Below are 18,610 nucleotides of genomic sequence, written 5' to 3' on the forward strand. Positions count from 1 at the left end.
TTTACTTTCTTTTAATCCATCCTCCACACTGCATCTAGAATTAGACACTTAAAAACATAAAACGAATTCATGTTACTCCCCTCTTGAATGGCTCTCTATAACATACAACATTAAATCCAAGTTCTTTAACATAGCTCACAGGTCCTCCGTGACCTAACCAGCTACATTGCCTACAAACCCTAAACATACACTTGAATTCTACATCTGCCCTCAATAAGAGGTCTTGATTTCGATTTCCATCTGCCTGTTTCTGCTGTTTCTTCTGCTTGGAAAACTCTGTTCATTTTCACTCACTTGACAGCCTTGTAGTCCTCCTTCAGATTCACTCAAGTAGCAGTTTCTCTAAGCCATCTCTGAAAAGCAGCCTGGGCTAAGTGCTCGGGCTGTGTGTACCCTTAGTAACCTGTATGTGACTTATCATGCTCTGCTGGGGATATCCACTTACCTGGTGGGCTCTCTGGAAGTTCCCTAAGGGCACAGACCCTTAGAGCTCAAATAACAATAATGATGAGTACATTTCATTTGATACAGAATTGGTGTTTCTATATTGGATATTTATTTATTTTACTTTATAAGAAAAAAATCTTTATTCCTGATCATCTCAGTTCAAAAATACTCCTTCTTTCTCAGGGTCGGTACATCTGCCTGTGTTTTGGGAGGTCTTGAATACACCAAAATTGTGAGCACTGGTATTTATTTAATTTTTATTTATTTAGTTTTTTGAGCACTGGTATTTAAAAGCACACAGAAATTTTTGAATGGTGAGCAAGACGGGAATTGCTAACAACAGGACAAAGGCTCTGGGAAGCCAGGATGAAGCCTAACGGAGCGCATGCTAGAAAGGTGGCCCGCACACTGCACCATCCGCCCTCACGCTGAGGAACTGTGTGATGGGACAAGCATGTTCTGTGGAAAAGCCTTACGCACCCCATCCAAAAATGGGTCCTTTGGGTATGGAACTTGTGAACCCCAAGTGCCCGCAATAACCTGACAGATGGTTTGAAGAAGACAAAAGCAAGGCACGTTTAGCGTTGGCTTTTCAGTCGATGTAACACAAGCTCCTGGTTCTCTGCTAAAGACAGGCCCGTGTCCCAAGCTTGTAAGGTCTCCCACTTGGCCTTCTTTCTATCACGGCTCGGTGGTCCTGCGCCTTCTACTTCACTGTTGCTCCTTTTCCTCATTCCCTGCTGCTTCTTGGTGTCACTAGTGTTACTGTTGGTATCTTCACTATCCGAATCTTCAGCACTTCTATACTTGTCAGGATCCGGAAGCGTGCTGGGATCAAACCCATCATCATCATCATCATCATCATCATCATCATCATCATCATCATCATCACTCCAATCCAGAAAGGCTTCTTCTTTCTCTCTGTCCTTTACTTGTCTCTTGTTGGCTCCTTGTCTGACTTCCTTTTCTTTCAGTCTTTGCCTTAATTTTCTTCCTATATTCTTCTTTGTCAAATGTATCCTCCTCCTGAAGCCTTTCCTTTGCTTTGCCTAAGTTGATACCACCGGAGTCGTCCTCTTCCTCAGGACTCTGCACCATGGATTTCTGCACTGGTGGCCACTGGTGAACCAACTCCCCTTCATCAGTAAATGTTATCTTCTTATTCACTTTAAAATTTCTCTTCATTACTTCCTTTGCTTCTGCTACTTTGGTTACTCTTTTCTGGATACTGGATTTAGGAGAGTCTTTGTTCTGTAATGCTTTATCTTCGTTAAGGTCCAGCCCGAGCACATTGTACCGCTTCACCTTCCAGAACTCAGCATCGGGCTCATCGTCATCTTCGTCAGCTTTGCCCGTGAACTGCATAGGTACTCCTGGATCTTCTGGGTCTCACCGGAGTTAGACACAGTTGGAGAACCTTTTGGCTTTCTCACTTCTTCTTCTATTTATCCTTCATCTCCATTTTCCTCTTCTTCATCACTAGTACCATTAGACAGTCTGTGTTCCATCTCCTCTGATCTTTTCCCACTTTTCTGAAGGATGGACATTTTCTCGCTGAAATAAGCTCTAAACTCTTTTACTTCATCGCTGATGAGGGAGGCAGCCTGGGCTTTAATGTTTCACTGGCCAGGCGGTTTCACAATTCTTCGGGAGAGTGTTTGTGCATTTTCTGAAGAAATCTTATTTGAGGTGCCACAGCGAGACCAAGAGACAGGGCATACTCAGGTAGAGGCGACTTGCTGACATCAAACACTTCTTCCTCCTTCGTCAGACATACTGAACGTATGTAGGAGCCGAAGCACCTTTGCGCTCTTTCTTTCAAACCCTGATCTTGGGCTGGAAACTATTCCAGTTTTTTTCTGGATACCCACAAGTTTTTCTGGATTGATTTTGATTTCGTTCACAGGCACTTTCTTCTGGCGAAGCTGCTGCACCATCCCCTTTTCTTCCGAAGGAAGCAAAATTAATAAAGCCTCACCATCTTCTCTGTACCTGGCAGTTCTCCCCGCCCTGTGAAGGTATGTGCTGGTGTCCTCTGGACAATCAGACTGGAGCGCCCAATCCACAGCTGGGAAATCCAGCCCCCGGCTGCAATGGCAGCAGCGAAGAAGAGTGCAGCTCTCCTGCGGACAAAGTAATTATCAACTTCCATTCTTCTCATCTGCGGCTGCCGACATGGAGGGCAAGGATAGAGATACCAGGACGCAGCCGACAGAATACTCGATACGGCTACTGAACCTCTTTACAGCCCGAGAAAAATACCAGGCTCTTCTTCTTCAGGTGGCTCCTCATGAAGGAATAGCGCACGCCGACTTTCTGCTGCAGCTCACGAACTATGCAGTTCTGATCCAAAGTAGCAGGGTGCTGTATTTGGCTTTCTCGTGCACCCAGACATACTCAGGGTTTTTGAAGCGCAAGCGTGCAAGGTCCTTGACAGATGTGGTTTGTGTTGCTGAGAAAAGCAAAGTCTGACGTTTCCTTGGAAGATTTTCAATAGTAGCATTCACAGCATCAGCAAAGCCCATGTCCAATATTCTATCTGCTTCGTCAAGAACTAACATCTGGACACTGGTAGCATGAAAACATACTGTTTCATCCATGTGTTGAAGAAGCCGGCCGGGTGCGCAAACTAGAATATTGATGTTATTGATCCTCTCCGCTTCGTGTTGCAGGTCCTTCCCACCGATGATGAGACCAGCTGAGAAATCATGATTCTTTCCTACTTTTCAGAGGACCTCGAAGGTCTGATAGGCCAGTTCGCTTGTAGGTGATATTATCAGAACTCCCAACCCATCTGCTGAGGTCCACTGCAGACGACAGAAAGCTTCCAGCACGGGAACAAGGAAAGCCAAAGTCTTGCCAGATCCTGTTTTGGCAGCTCCAAGCACATCTTTACCTTGCAAAGCCAACCCGATAGTCTACTTCTGAATCTCAGTCACCAAAAGGTATTGGGCTTCTTACAAACCTTTCAATGTTTTTTTAGACAAAGGGAAATCTGAAAATCTTGTCATTTCATTAACATTTATCTTCTCGTAGTTTTGCAAGAGGCGGCTGATAACCTCGCGCTCCACCTGCCACTCGGGCTTTTCAGTTGCTTCCTCAGCTGTTTCTTTTGGCTCTGTCGATGGCTGTGTTTCTTCTTCCAACGATTAAAGCTCCGGACCGGGTCGGGCCAGGCTCCGGGATCTAATGAGCCAGCAGTTTTACCCATCGCGGAGTCGATGCCAGATGCCCCAAAACAAAGTACCCCTAAGGCCAGGCGGAGGTGAGCTACTAATGGGGCGCGGAACCAGCGTGGAGAAAGCGGAAACTAGCCGGATATTAACTTTTAATGTAACGCTCCTATTTCCCCCATGGGTCTGGAAGCCTGTCAAAGGTCGGGGATCTACTTTATAACATCGTGTATCCGCACTGCCTAGCAGAGCATGTGCACAAAACATTTGTTAATGAATGTCACAAAAAATACCATCCCCCAATAAAATGATTTAAAAAACACCATCAACAACAACAAAGTCTAACCAACCAACCAACCATGTAGAAGAAAACAGTGCAAGCATACAGTACTCTATTAATTGTAGGTCAGTCTGTTACTCCTATGGGGAAAGAACAGTCTCCTTTAGGAAAATGTAATCACAACAAACACCAAGAAGATATCTAAATTCTTATGCTGATATTTAATATTTTAAGATAATTCAAGAAAAGTGAGGCATCAGCTAATCTCACACACACAGAGATTGCTGTTGTTATAAAAGTCGCTGGCCAAGAGGCAGAGATAGTAGCAAAACTTGGCTCCTTTAATAGGCAGTTGTTCAGGTAAGGAACACCACACTGCCTGGTGCAAATGCGGCCAGTCCTGTTCAACCACATTCCTGCCCTGGTCCCCTTAAGCCCCCTTCCCGAGCCCAGAGAGCCGTTCTTTCTCAAAGCACTGGCAGCACAGTCTAGTCCTTTCCCAGCTTGCTTTCTTCTTTCCTATCTTACAACACCGAGGGAATTTGGGGGAAGCCAAGGCAAACTCGTCATCTAATTTATCACCAACAGTTTTAGACAGATGTGCTTTGGGTAAATAAGGGTGTGACGCCTTCTGAGAAAGTGAAGAGGCATATTAGCGGGCAGCACATTCTCCTCATGCCTGATGGCGGATCTTTGTTGAGAGCCTGGGTGGGGTGGGTGTGTTTCAGTAGGAACACACTGAGTTCCCTCTTCTTTCACCTTTTGCCCTCTTTGTCCACTGTCTTCCTAATGCTTACGCTGCCTGATTTTCAGAGTCCCCGGCTCCCAATGGCCCCAGCTCTTCTTGCAGTCGAGGTAGGTCCGATTCCATATTTGGATTTACAAAAATCATTAGTCACTTAGCAAACGTTTATTAGGCATCTGCCTTGTATAAGGCACCATAGAAACTCAAAGATGAATCAGACTTGAATAAGGTTAGCAGTTCTCAACACTTGGAGTGCACCAGAATCAACTGTTGTTTTTAAAAAAACAATTCTTGGTTCCTTTATTCATAAAATGGACTTGTATTACTCCATAACAGTATCACTGACAGGATTCAGCCCCTTCATATGTGTACATCAGTGGTAGATACAGGATGTCTATTATCTGTAATGAAAAAATACATACCTCTCAACTCTCTTTAGAGATGTAGCTAACCAGGCACCAAGTGCAGAATTCTGATTTTGTTGATCTGTGTCTAAAACATATTTATGGAAGTTCATAGCTGATTTTCATATCCTCAAATGATTGAAAATATTGGATTTGTTTCCTATTCTTATTTAGAAGCAAAAGGATAGCCAGGCAAAACTAAAATATGAACAAGAAACAGATAAGCTTTTAGATAGAAAATAATATATAAATATAAAGAGGTACTGAAAAAATTCTGTAAAAACTGACAGGAAGAAAATATTTCTTCCGGTATAGAGGGCAGAAGTCCATGTTGGAGGCCAGAGGGTGTGGTGAAGAAAGCTGATGGTGCCCAGCTATCAAAAGTTATAGCGTCTGGTGCCTTAAAGGCTTGAAGATAAACAAGCGGCCATCTAGCTGAGAAGCATCAAAGCCCACATGGAAAAAGCACACCAGCCTGTCTGACCACGAGGTGCAGAAGGGACCAGTCATCAGACATCAAAGAACTATAAATCATATCAATGGGTGCCCACCTCCCTGATACGATCAATAGAGGTCAGAGGGAGGAACTTGGAATTTAGATTTTAAAAAATCTAGTTTATTCTCGCAGTTACACCACTAGTGACACAGGTGACACTGAATTGCCTCGCGAAGACTAAGGTCTACTTTTTCATATGTCAATAGAAAGACTTACATCTATGTCACTACAAAGGCATTTGACTGCGTGCGCCGTAACAAACTATGGACAGCCTTGAGAAGAATGGGAATTCCAGAACCCTGCGTTGTGCTTGGGTGGAGCCTGTACACGGATCGAGAGGCAGTTGTGTGAACAGAACAAGGGAATAAACTGACTGCATGGTTTAAAATCAAGAAAGGTGTTGGTCAGAGCTGTATCTCCTCGCCATACTTATTCCATCTGTGTACTGAGCAAATCTGCAGGGAAGGAGCTGGATTATATGAAGAAGAGTGTGGCATCAGGGTTGGAGGAAGGCTTATGAACAGCCTGTGATATGCACGTAATGCAACCTTGCTGGCTGAAAGTCAGGAGGACTGGAAACACTTGCTGATGAAGTTAAAAAAAACTGTAGCCTGAAGTACAGACTACAACTGAAGACCAAAATCCTCACAAGTGGACCCCTAGGTAACATCATGATACACAAAAGGTTCAGGTTGTTAAGGATGTTGTTGTGCTGGGATCCATAATCAGTGCTTTTGGAAACAGCAGTCAAGAGAGCAAAAGACACATCGCACTGGGGACATCTGCTACACAAGATCTCTTTACAGTGCTGAAAAACAAGGGTGTTACTTGAAGGATTAAGGTCCCTGCCTTCCCCCTCCCCCCACGCCCCCAACCCCTGCCCCGCTGAGTCCTGGTGGCTTAGTGGTTATGCCTTGAGCTGTAACTGCAAATTCAGCAACTGGAAACCACCAGCGGTTCCTTGGGAGTAAGGTCTTGGAAGCTCAAAGGGGCAGTTCTACCCTGTCCTATAGGCTCACTATCAGACGGCATCAACTAGATAGCATTGGGTTTGGTTCTGATTTTGGACTCAAGCCAAGGTATTTCCAATTGCCTCATATGCATATGAAAGTTGGACATTGAATAAGGAAGACCGAAGAAAAATCAATGCATTTGAATTATAGTGATGATGATGAATATTAAAAGTACCATTGGCTGCCAGAAGAACAAATAAATCTGTCTTTGAAGTATAGCCAGAATGTTCCTTGGAAACAAGGATAGAGAGGCTTTGTCCCGCATACTTTGGACTTGTTATTGGGGAAGATCAGTCCCTGGGACAGCACATTCTGCTTGCAAGTGCAGGGACTTGAAAAAAGAGGAAGACTTTCGATTAGATGTACTGACATTATGGCTGCGACAATGGGCTCAAACATAAAAACAACTGTGAGGACACTTGTGGGAAACTGAGGACCAGGAAGAGGATGCATATGGACAAAGTCTCTACATTCATAATAAAGAGTCTGGAAGGCCAAGGCTCTGGTGCAGGAAGGCCTTCACATTTGTGAGTTGGAAATTACTCCCATTCATATGATCTTAATTGAACATCATGCCCCACAATATACCTCCAATAATAGTGTTACTATTATATTTCTCCAAGCACATGACTGATCACTATGCGGCTGGAGGCCCTCGTCTACAGAAGCAGACGTGTTTCTATTGTTCTCCCTGCTCAAGAGGTGGTCAACTTCCCTCTGCCTGCCCGAGTACTGGTATTGGGTTACTCCCCGAATGAGCTCAGAGATATCTAGGTTAAGACACTGTCCACCTTGTTGCATATGTGATTGACTGTGATTGATGGGCGTGCATGTCCCAAGACTATATAAGCCTATCGTGTTAGTCTGGGTTGACTACAGACACTCATGCGTGTAAGAGAGAGCTTTGTATCAAGAAAACATCCCATCCCAGTCCAGATCCAGTCCAGAAGTTGGATATGAGTCCACATGCCTGATACTAGTCCATAAATTCCTCTTCAGACTCACACAGCACATGCAATGATTTTGAATGCAGGAAGAGCACTGGCCAAGGTGGGTGAAAAGTCTTGCAGATCCAGTGGCGGTGGAAGCATCCAGTGTTGGCATGGGTCTCCACGTGGCTCCTCCATCTCTCTGAGTGTGTGGCTCCTGAACAGAAAGGTGAAACAGGGAGAGAGTGTGGCCCACATCCAGGGAGAAAGAGAGGAAGCTCCCAGAATCCTTACCCATGCCCACAAAGAAGCATCATTAGCCTGTGACCTGATTGACAAGCCAGACAGATTCCATCCCTATACTTATTTATCAAGGTGACATGAAATTATGTAATTAACTACACATCTATAAAAGAATACATTCACTCTCTCTTTTTCCTGGCTTCATGGTGGAGGTGAGCACCCTAAACTTTGTGTCTATCTTTTTATTCTTTCCCTTCAATTGCCCAATTGTTCCATAGGGACCCTCTCGGTTGTGGGCTGGTCCCACAGCATCTGTGGGACCGAAGAGCATTACTTTCTGTTGTATATAGGGGCACTATGAGTGACTTGTTGGTACCCAACAACATATATGTCTCAAGATTGTGTGAAGTGCGATAAAATATGTGAAAACACATAATATAAGGCCGCTCCAGAGCTCGCAATCAACTAAAGACAATTACATCTGAAGCAGTGTGGCATTTGAGTCAGACTTTGCAAGATTGTAGGGAGAGATTAAGGGGAAGAAATTCTGAGCCGAGGAAAGAAAGAAGAGCGCTCATCCCCACAGTTTAATATCTACTTCTATCTAGGCAAGCTATTTTGAAACTAAAGCCAAAGCAGGAAAATAAAGCCAAACCAGTTATAGATCTTGGGTTCAAAAAGCTCATTGTGACCACAATAATTTATTTATTAAACTAATAGATACTTTTAAAATAACAGTGCTTGTAGTTTTAAAAAATCATTTTATTGGGGGTTCTTACAGCTCTTACAACAATCCATACATCAATTATATCAAACTCATCTGTACATATGTTGCCATCATCATTTTCTTTTTCTTTTCTTAAATCATTTTATTGGGGGCGGTCATACAACTCTTATCATAATCCATACATAACTCCATTGTGTCAAGCACATGTTGTACATTTGTTGCCATCATCATTCTGAAAACATTTGCTTTCTACTTGGGACCTTGGTATTTGCTCCTCATTGTTTCCCCTCCCTCCCCACACCCCCCTCTCTCAGTGCTTGTATTTCTAATGTACCACAGTGTATTCTATCTACTAATATACTATACAGCTATTTAAAAATATTCACTTGGAGAAAAATAATTGATCATAAGAATTCAGTAGGAAAAATTATATAAAATTAAATTTTTCCTTCTGCCTCTTTTCTCACTTTTATTCTTCAGAGGTTAACTGTGCCTGAGGCAGGTAGTTCATTGTGCCAACCTGGCCGATAAACACATGTGGGGTTAATTGAAGCACAGAGGGATAAATGGCTCAGTGAGCCTCGCCTTTCTAGTTCTCAGGTCTCTTGTTTCGGATGGTCGGACCAGGGTGCAACTGACTTAGCCAGTTCCCTGCTTAACTGGTAAGGCTCACTTCCTGCAAGATACCCCCAAGGAGAAGCCACATGGACCTACCCGATGCAGCCCTGGGTGCTGGAGCACCCGTGTGGAGACCCTGCCAGTGCTGAGATGCTTACACATTCACTGACTCGGCTTTCCTCCTGCAATCGGCGTCATTGAGTGTGTTTTGTGAGATGGAGGAGGCCTTTGTGGATTGGTGTCAGTGTCAGACATATGGGTTAATGTTGGACTTGTGGGCTTGGGCAGCACTGGGTTGGGATGTTTTCTTGATGTGCACTTACCCTTTATATAAAACTCTCTCTTATACATATGAATTTCTGTGGATTTGTTTCTCTATAGTACCCAGATTAACACAGTGCCTAACACTGTGTGACATGTATCCTTGCAATTACTTTTGTACATGTACAAAGAATGTGATATATTTTTCTCCCACAAGTGAAGTCATACTTTATTTGCTTGCAGCAGATAATCATACTGTTCTGCAACTATTCACGTAATGTATTTTAACATCGCTTCATATAAGGGGGCTTCAGAATGTTTGGGGAAACTTGACCTTGTTTGATGATCCCCAAATGGGGAGAACCTGCCCAGGACTACATGGCTCATATGGATTTTTTTAAAAAAAAGTCTTATTAGCACTTAATTAATTAGGGATTTTTAACCAAGTTTCTTTTCAGACCTTGGTGACCCAGATCCTATACTGTAGGCTGCCTGGACTTGAGGTTTGATCTGCTCGAGATGTACTGCATACTACCCAGGCCACATCCGAAGACACGGAGTCGGAAAACCCATTAAGTGAATGGAACATTACCTTAAACACACTTGTTGCAGATTAAAGGAACAGATATACTTCTTTGGACATAAAGCTGTGATGCCCTAGTGGGAGAAGAGGATCATGGATTTGGAAGTCATTGGAATTAAGGTTAAACCTTTCGCTTTTGAGGTTGCCCAGTAATAGGCAACTTCAGACTACAATATAGTTACCACTTTCATATTGTCTTAGATTTTAAAGATAGGTGATAGTTCTGCAGACATAGTTCTGCAGTAATGAATAAGTATTATTGAAATTGCGCGTCAGGTCTAACCCTCATTGCTTTCAAATTTTAATATAATAAGTGAATGTCCCATGTACTTTAGTCTATAAAGCTTTCCCACATATGAATGTTCCCATTATCTCAATAGTATTTTAAATCCTATACCACTAGCAAGTTTAATGATACTATTTTGAATTATCAAAGACCCAGTGGAGGTTACTTATATTGTCTCTCAAAAAGCTAATAATGCTGCCATGAAAGTGGATCGGGGATAGATATATATATACACTATAGGAATGGATTTAGATCTCTCAATTAATTATCAGTCTTAACTTATGAATAATCAGTTCTCAAGATGTGGCCCTGCTTAATACTTATTCTTATGAAGAAATCACTGAAGATATGGGTGCTATAGCAAAGTGTGGTGAAGAAATCAGATGGTGGCCAGCTATCAGAAAGAACATCTGAAATCTTAAAAGCTTGTCTTAAAGGGAGGGGGAGTGGAGAGCGGGGGAAAATGAGCAGCCGATATTAAGGGCTCAAGTATGAGAATGACGATGGCAACAAATGTGCATATGTGCTTGACACAATGGATGTATGTATGGATTGTGATAAGAATTGTACGAGCCCCTAATAAAATGATTTAAAAACCCCACGTGTCTTAAACGAAGCAGCCCTCTAAGTGAGGTCAGCTAAGCCCACGCAGGAGGAGCACATCAGCTCTTATGATCCAAAGATAATCAATAATTAAATCCACAATCAGCAAAGGGCATTTTATTAGAGCTTAAATTCTCAGCACCCAGTTTGCAGTCTTTCTCTGGTCCTCAGCCTCTTAGCCTCGCAGCCAGGCATCCCCTTGCTCTCTTGATGGGGCAGGTGTTACAGAGTTCCTTTGGTACTGACACGTGCCCAGAGCACACTCCACTTGGCAAGGTCAGTCTCATGCCTGAAGGTCCTTCGCTTCACCCACTCCACGGGCCTGGGAATCTGGTGTTCTGTCTCAGGGTCTTGTGTTGAGGCCACTTCTGACAGATTTTATAAAAGAGCCACTATGGCTTTTGTGTGTGTGAGTGTGTGTGTGCTGGTGGTGACTGCCTCTGTTCTGCTTCTGAACTGGCTCACCATACACTCGGTGGAATGATAAAACCCATGAATCTCTTCTATCAGAGTTCCACATATCCTATTTGCCGAGTTCACACTCCCTATTTATATTTTTGGAGTTAGAAAGACTATGGATAGAAGAACCATATCAAGTAATTTCACTTCCCTGTAATAACTAAGACAGGTTGTTTCTATTTTTAATTTCTATTATAAATAATGCACCAGGGACTATTCTTTTTTTGGGAGTGAATATTCTTAAACACATTCGTTTATACCTTTGTGCAAGTATATCTTAGGGGAAATTCCCAGAAGTGGAACCAAAACACCAGTTTTAAATTATGTTGTACTTTAAATTGCTGGATTAAAGGAATGAATAATTTATACTCCACTGGTACAGGACAGAGTCTTTCTTTTCCTACATTGCCACAAACCCTGCATAATTAACAAATTATTACTATCAAATCTAGGTAAAAATCGGTTTGATTCCGTTTGTATTTTTAAATTATAGGAAAAATATTATTTTATAATTATTTTAAGGAAAAATATTATTTTAAAGTTTATATATAACTTTATTATCATAAAAGTTATCAGTATAGTTCAGCATCTCTAAGTTTATTTTCATCTGTATTCCTATGGGTGAATTAAATTTCCATATTCCTACTCATTTAAAGTAATTTGCCCCTTTGGTAAATTTTTTTCAGCTTGACTTTTTTCTTTTGATTTTAATTTTTCCCTACATAAATATTAAATCCTAAAATTAAAAAATCATTAATGTATTAAAATTGTAGTTATTTGGAGTTGCTCACTTCATGATAAAAAACCACAAATGTGATTGATATATGTATATTTGAATCCCAATCTTTCACTTTTAAAAAAAAACAATATTTTAAAAAATAACATTCATACTGTATCTATAATAGTGGGAAATCAAATAAATTTTCTTTTGGTTATATTGTATCAATTACAGTAAAAGGTAAAGAAGTATGTGGGGTTTTTTCTCTCGATCAGATAACTTTATTGAATAGTCACTGGGGCAATGAGGTTTGAGGACCACAGTCTATCTGCATCTTGCAGCCGCTGAAAGCAGAAATATGTTTTCACATTCAAAAACACATAATTATGTAATATCTGAGTTTGAGTCTATCGTGGTTGGCAACTGGTATGCATTTGAAGAAACTTCTGAACATGATATCTTTAAGCATTTATTCAGATAATTTTAAAGAACCCACTTCAAAATAGATTCCTCTATTCTCCTAAAACAAATGTTATGTTGTAAAATATCAACTAAGGTATGGGTTAAATTACTGACATTATAATACAATTTAGATGCCAAGAAATGGATTACTTCCACCATTTCCCATTTTCTTTTTCAGCATAGCCTAATGATGCCTCCTAATCCTGTTATTGAATTAGGGAATGTGAAATGTGTTTGTATACTAAACCCTGCCTGCTGATAAGATGGTATGCAATCTCTCCTCTCTGTTGGTACAATCGTTTCCGACCATCATCAGAAAGGCAATATGGCATACTATTTCCTTTGCTTTGGTGTTGTTTTTTGAAAGTAGTTTCTGTATTATAGAAGAATTTGAGTCAGTTTCAAGTTTACTTTTCCTTGCTTCATTGCCACTCACCTCAGTTGTTAGGTCTGATGGGTTGTGTATCTGGAGAGCTGCTTTGTTTCCTGATTTCTGGCACAGAAACCCACGGCCATCTCATAAATTCAACTCCTAGTGACCCTCTGCAAGGATTCTGAGCCTGTAAGACTTTAGAGGAGCAACCAACCTCATCTTTCTTTACTGGAGCTGCCGGTGGACTTGAACGTGGAACACTGAAGCACTGCTAACTTGACAGTATATCAATGTATACTAGTTAATGCTGCTTAATGCCTTTATCATATGAAACCTTGAAATGAACTTTTTTTTTTTTTTTTTTTTTTAAGGACTAGGAGGAGACACTAGGAAGTCCAGGGTCCCTGGCACCTCCTCTCACCAGCCTTGCCTGTCCCAGGCGACAGCAATGCCTGGAAGCCCAGCTTTAAGTGGTCATCGGAGGGATGTAATGTTCTTTTTCTTTTTATTTCTCATAGTTTTCAATTGTCTTTGTGTAGTTTCTTGGAAGGCTTGCCTGTCACATTTCATGAGGGGTTGTTTCTGTATTGCTCATCATTTTATTGTCAGAGCCTGGCATACAGTGAGCACTCACTAAGCCTTTGTTGTATGAACGAATGAATAAATGTCCAAGCTCAAATCCCTTCCTCTCCAAAAAGGAATTCCTAACCTCTCCAGCCACAGTGACAATTCCCTTCCTGAAATTGGGGCACTTACTTATCTAGTATAAAGACAGATTGATAGAATTTGATGGGATTTTAGAAGTATAACATAATCTAATCAAGGAAATTGTCTTAGAATGATTCTATTTGGCTTTTTGTGGGTTGTGTGTGTCTGTGTTATTGTTGTTATTCTCCCTCCACCAGGTTTTATTGGTATATAATTTACATATTATACAATTCAATAATTTAATCACATGAAGAAGGGTTGTACAGCCATCACCTCAATTGGTCTTAGAACTTTTTCTCATTCTTGCACCCATTGTTATTAGCTCCCCATTTCTTTCCACTCTCCCCTGCCATACCCCCAAAGAATCATTAATCCTGGATTTCATATACAGAAAAACTTTTAAAAAATCAGTTGACCAACCAACCAAAAACTAACAAGAATAGTAAAGTAAAGCAGATAAAAATCTCAATAAAAAAGAAATCAGAAGACCCAGAACAAACAATCATATCGATGTGAACGAGGCGGGGCACGTGGAGACCCAAAGCCCACCGGCAGGCAATTGGACATCCTCTCACAGAAGGGCCACAGGGAAGGGACGAGGCAGCCAGGGTGCAGTAGAACACTGACAAAACATATACCATTTCTCTAGTTCTTTACTGTTTCCTCCCCACCCCACCCCCACTATCATGACCCCAATTCTACCTTATAAATCTGGCTAGACCAGAGCATGTGCACTGTACAGATAAGAGCTCTCAACACATGGAATCCAGGACAGATAACCCCCTCAGGAACAATAATGGGAGTAGCGACACCATGAGTGTAGGTGGAAGGTGGGGGAAGAAAGGGTGAGCCGATCACAATGATCTATGTATAGCTGCCCCCACTACCAAGGGGGACAAACAAGAAATGTGGGTGAAGGAAGATACCAGTCGGTGTAAGGTATGAAAATAATAATAATTTATAAATTATCAAGGGTTCATGAGGGAGGGAGGAAAAAATGAGGAGCTGATACCAAGGGCTTAAGTAGAAAGAAAATGTTTTGAAAAGGATGATGGTGACATATGTACAAATGTGCCTGACACAATGGATGTATGGATTGTGATAAGAGCTGTAAGAGTCCCCAATAAAATGATTAAAAAAAAGAAATCAGAAAATATTAAAAAGAAAACAGAACAAATTTAAATGGATAAGGGAAATCAAATGATAGGGTTCTAAAGTTTTCTGCAAAAATCCACTTTCCAGTGCCTTCTGCACGAGAGCCCGGTTATTCACACCCTTCGTCCGTGGTCAGAGGGGATTCCTCAGGGGCTTCATGCACGTGCATTTCCTCTTCACTTAAAAAAACAAAACCCTGAAATAGCTTTAAAATGGGTCAAAATGGCTATCAAATTAAGATATTACATTTTGACCTAACTACATCTGTCCTAATCTGTACAACACTGTCTGATGACAGGGTTATTTCCATTCCCCAACCGTGATCACAGGGGATTCACTGGCGGTTTAATCCACGTATGGACCCTGTGAATGGAGTCTGGGCTTTACACTGTCATCCATTGCCTTCTACAAACCAGGTGTTCACAATTTAAGCTCTGCTGCCATTTCCTCCTTCATATTTGGATTATATTATTTGTAACTCTTGGATCCTACAGGCTGCTGTGCTTCTTCTTCTACATGGACTCAGAGAATACCTCACTTAGATGGCTGCTTGCTTGAAAACAGCCTTTAGGATTCCAGACGCTACTCTTTCTGACAGCTAAGCACCATTTAATTTCTTCACCACACTTTTCTACAGCACTCACAGCTTCAGTGGTCTCTTCATGAAGGCAAGCCTCAAGCAGGGCCATGTCACAAGAATCAATTGTTCTTAGATTGGGGCTAGAATTAAATGCAAGCCCCCAATCCACTCACACATCTATTGTTTATATATGTCTCTGGTTCACCTTAGAGAAAGACATCATTGTCATTTTATGTTAGAGTTTTTGTTTAGAAAAAAAATTTTTTTTCATCTAGCAAGAATTTACTTTCTTGTGATTTCCAAAACGAATTCTTCTCCAAAGCACAAAACAACTTAACCTACTCTTTTGCCATCTGTCCTTTAGATGTTAAATATTGCTATCTTGCTCAAGATGAACACACTCCCCTCCTTCAATGACTGCTTCTATGCAGCGTTTTCTGGATTCCTCCATCAAGGAGTTCTAGGGGTTACGCGTTGGGGTGCTAACAAGGTCAGCAGTCCAAAAACACCAGCTGCTCTGAAGGCGAAAGACAAAGCTAACTACGCCCCTCGAGAGTTAAGGGCAGAAACTCGCAGGGGGAGATTCTGCCCCGTCTCACAGGGTGACTATGTGTTGGAGTCTACTCAACGGTAGTCATCGAGGTTTTGTTTCACCAAGCTGGTTTACTCTCTTGTGAACTCATGCTCATTTGTCAATGTTCTTTAAATAAAATTATTACCAGCAATTTTATCTTGTTCAACTATGTTATTCAAATGCCAGAAAATAATGACAAATCCAGAGGTTACTCTTTCTGAGAGTGAATTTGTGACAATTCGTTACATCTTTAGGTCCAGAAACTTGAAAAGTAAATTTTGATTAAGTAATAGATACGCTTTCATGGCAGCTGCCAACGGTTGCTGAGGGATGGAGTTATCTTAGATCACATAACCAATTCTGTACCTGGTGGTGTAAAATTACCTGACTTCTGATCACTTGCTTATTTGAACTTCAAAGGGATTTAAACAAATAAGTAACAAAATACTGTACTTGCTTTGGTGTGAGGAAAAGAACTCTTGATTTAGTCTTAGAGCTACTACCCGCTCCCTAAACGATTCCAATGTTTAATAATAATCATCAACTTTTCCCTGGGCATAACCAATGCTGTTTTGATGTGGTACCTGCCTTGGATGAAGATATCAGACTTCATTTAAAAAACATTCATTAGCCTGAGTTGTCATTACAAACATTACTAAACTGTTGATAGGATCCTTCATTACGAAGCAAGAATGATTCTTTTTTAAACTGATTGTGGTAGCAATTGTATAACACTGCTTGATGTGATTGAATTATGGAATGATTTACTGGTATTGACTCCCAATAAAATTATTTTGGAAAAGAAAAACCCTAACAAAGTATCAAAAGAAAGTAATAAATTCTACAGAAGAAAATTAGCAAATAAAGTAAAAGTACAGAGAAAGAAATTAGGAGATGTGAGATGGTCGAAGCCCCTTCAGGGCTGAAATGATTTCATTTTCAGGCATAATAGTAACTACTAAGCATTTCTTAAATAAATAAATGTTCAAACATTGAGCTACAAGATATTATATAACCTAGGTAGTTGGGTTAGTCAGAATATCTGGCTACTTAGCTATACTTTTCATTTTCATGTTTTTGTGAACTAATCATGAGCTCAACATAACCCTATTGTATTTGAAAATACTCAAAATATTTTCTGACTAGGATTTCATTCAATCTCCTATAATTCAAATTTGTATTTATCTTTTGCCTTCATTTATTTCCTTTAATATAAAAATTCACCTGGGATGTTCAGGCAGGGGATGGTATTTTTAGCGTCCTGTATATGAGGTGTATAAGGCCACCCAGCATAGCAACATGTCCAAGCAACCAATGAACCTCAGGAACACACATAGTTGTTGGAAGTAGTAAGCAGTTGTTTTAAAACCAAACAAGGCAAAGCAAAGCAAACAGGAAAAAATTCAAATTTCCCTTTACAAGTATTGTTACAAGCTTCCTCCTAATATTCTTACTTATTTTATTTCTTACTCTCTATTTTGAAAGCTGAATGGTTAGAGATTTACAGTCTGGGAAAACCAGAGGGGTACTACTACCCTGTCCTACAGGGTCGCTATGCGCAGGATTGACTGGATGGCAGTGTTTGATTTTGAGTTGGCTGCTTGGAATAAAAAAGATAGCTTTGCACTACTTTCCACGAGAGTGAAGCTACATTTTTATATTTGTGGTAAGCAATAACTGAAGTTTACAAATATGATGATACCTGCAATTTTTACACCTTGAACAGCACATAATAATTAAAATTATTTCCAAGGATATGACGTAAGCCAAGTAAGTATTTGAGCTAACCCAGGGCAATTAAAAAATTCTCTTTAAAATGACGGTAGGCTACTGAATTATATGATGTATAAATTTTATGTCAATAAAACTGTTGGACAAAAAAAAACGGTAGAAAATTATGCTGATGGTCCAGTGTGCCATCAAAAGCCAGAAATAGTTAAGCCTTTTCATGTTGACTGATTATATAAGAACAAAGATGGCATTATATCAATAAGGTACTCATTAGGACATTCACACTCACTTTAGGTTAAATACAAAAATTCTAAATTAAAGTCGAACAGTTTTGGTTAGAGATACATCCACAATAAATTTGGAAATGTCCATCGATTCGGTATTTGTCAAACAATTATTCAGAATCCATGATTTGTTGGTCACTGTTACAAACACTGAAACAGAAGAATGAGAAAGATCAAATCGCATATACATATTTTTCTTTTTAAATATTTTTAGAGATTTAAAAAAATTATTAGGTGGTTTACATTTCTGACCATCAATTTTGTCTTCCACAGTTTAAATTACTTTTCAATCTACCCTACTACTTACTTTACCCCCCTTTGATTTCTCAGCCTTGTGGATCACAAGATTCTTTCACCCAAGTTAACACCTGTCAACCCATTAGACTATTGCTTTACCCTCCTCTTTTGATTGCATTTTTGTTATTTCATTCTTTTGAGGATTACAAGGTACCTTCACCCTAGGTACACCTGTTAACCCCTTGGTCTATTGCTTCATGTTCCCTCCCCAGCTTTCCTTCTAATATATGTATTTTTGGAGAGGTGTCAATTTTTCTCGAGATATTAAAATTTTTTTCATATACAATTACAGGAATAATATACTACAGAATTTTAAAAAACAGCATTAGTTGAAGACTTCAGAAGTGAGTTTGAACTAAATGTACTAGGAATTGGCTGTTGAATTAAATTAGCGTTTCACAAGTATCTATTTAAATCCATATTGTTGACATTACAGTGAAAGCAGTGAAACTTGTCAGCAG

At 40.4% G+C, this 18,610-nt stretch overlaps 1 pseudogene; it reads right to left on the reverse strand.

Annotated features, from left to right (window-relative positions):
• Window positions 1-1,025: 1,025 nt before the first annotated feature.
• Window positions 1,026-3,658, reverse strand: LOC142451562 (putative ATP-dependent RNA helicase DDX10 pseudogene; annotated as a pseudogene).
• Window positions 3,659-18,610: the final 14,952 nt, after the last annotated feature.

Source organism: Tenrec ecaudatus, chromosome 6 (genome assembly GCF_050624435.1).
Source record: "Tenrec ecaudatus isolate mTenEca1 chromosome 6, mTenEca1.hap1, whole genome shotgun sequence".
Classification (NCBI taxonomy): domain Eukaryota; kingdom Metazoa; phylum Chordata; class Mammalia; order Afrosoricida; family Tenrecidae; genus Tenrec; species Tenrec ecaudatus.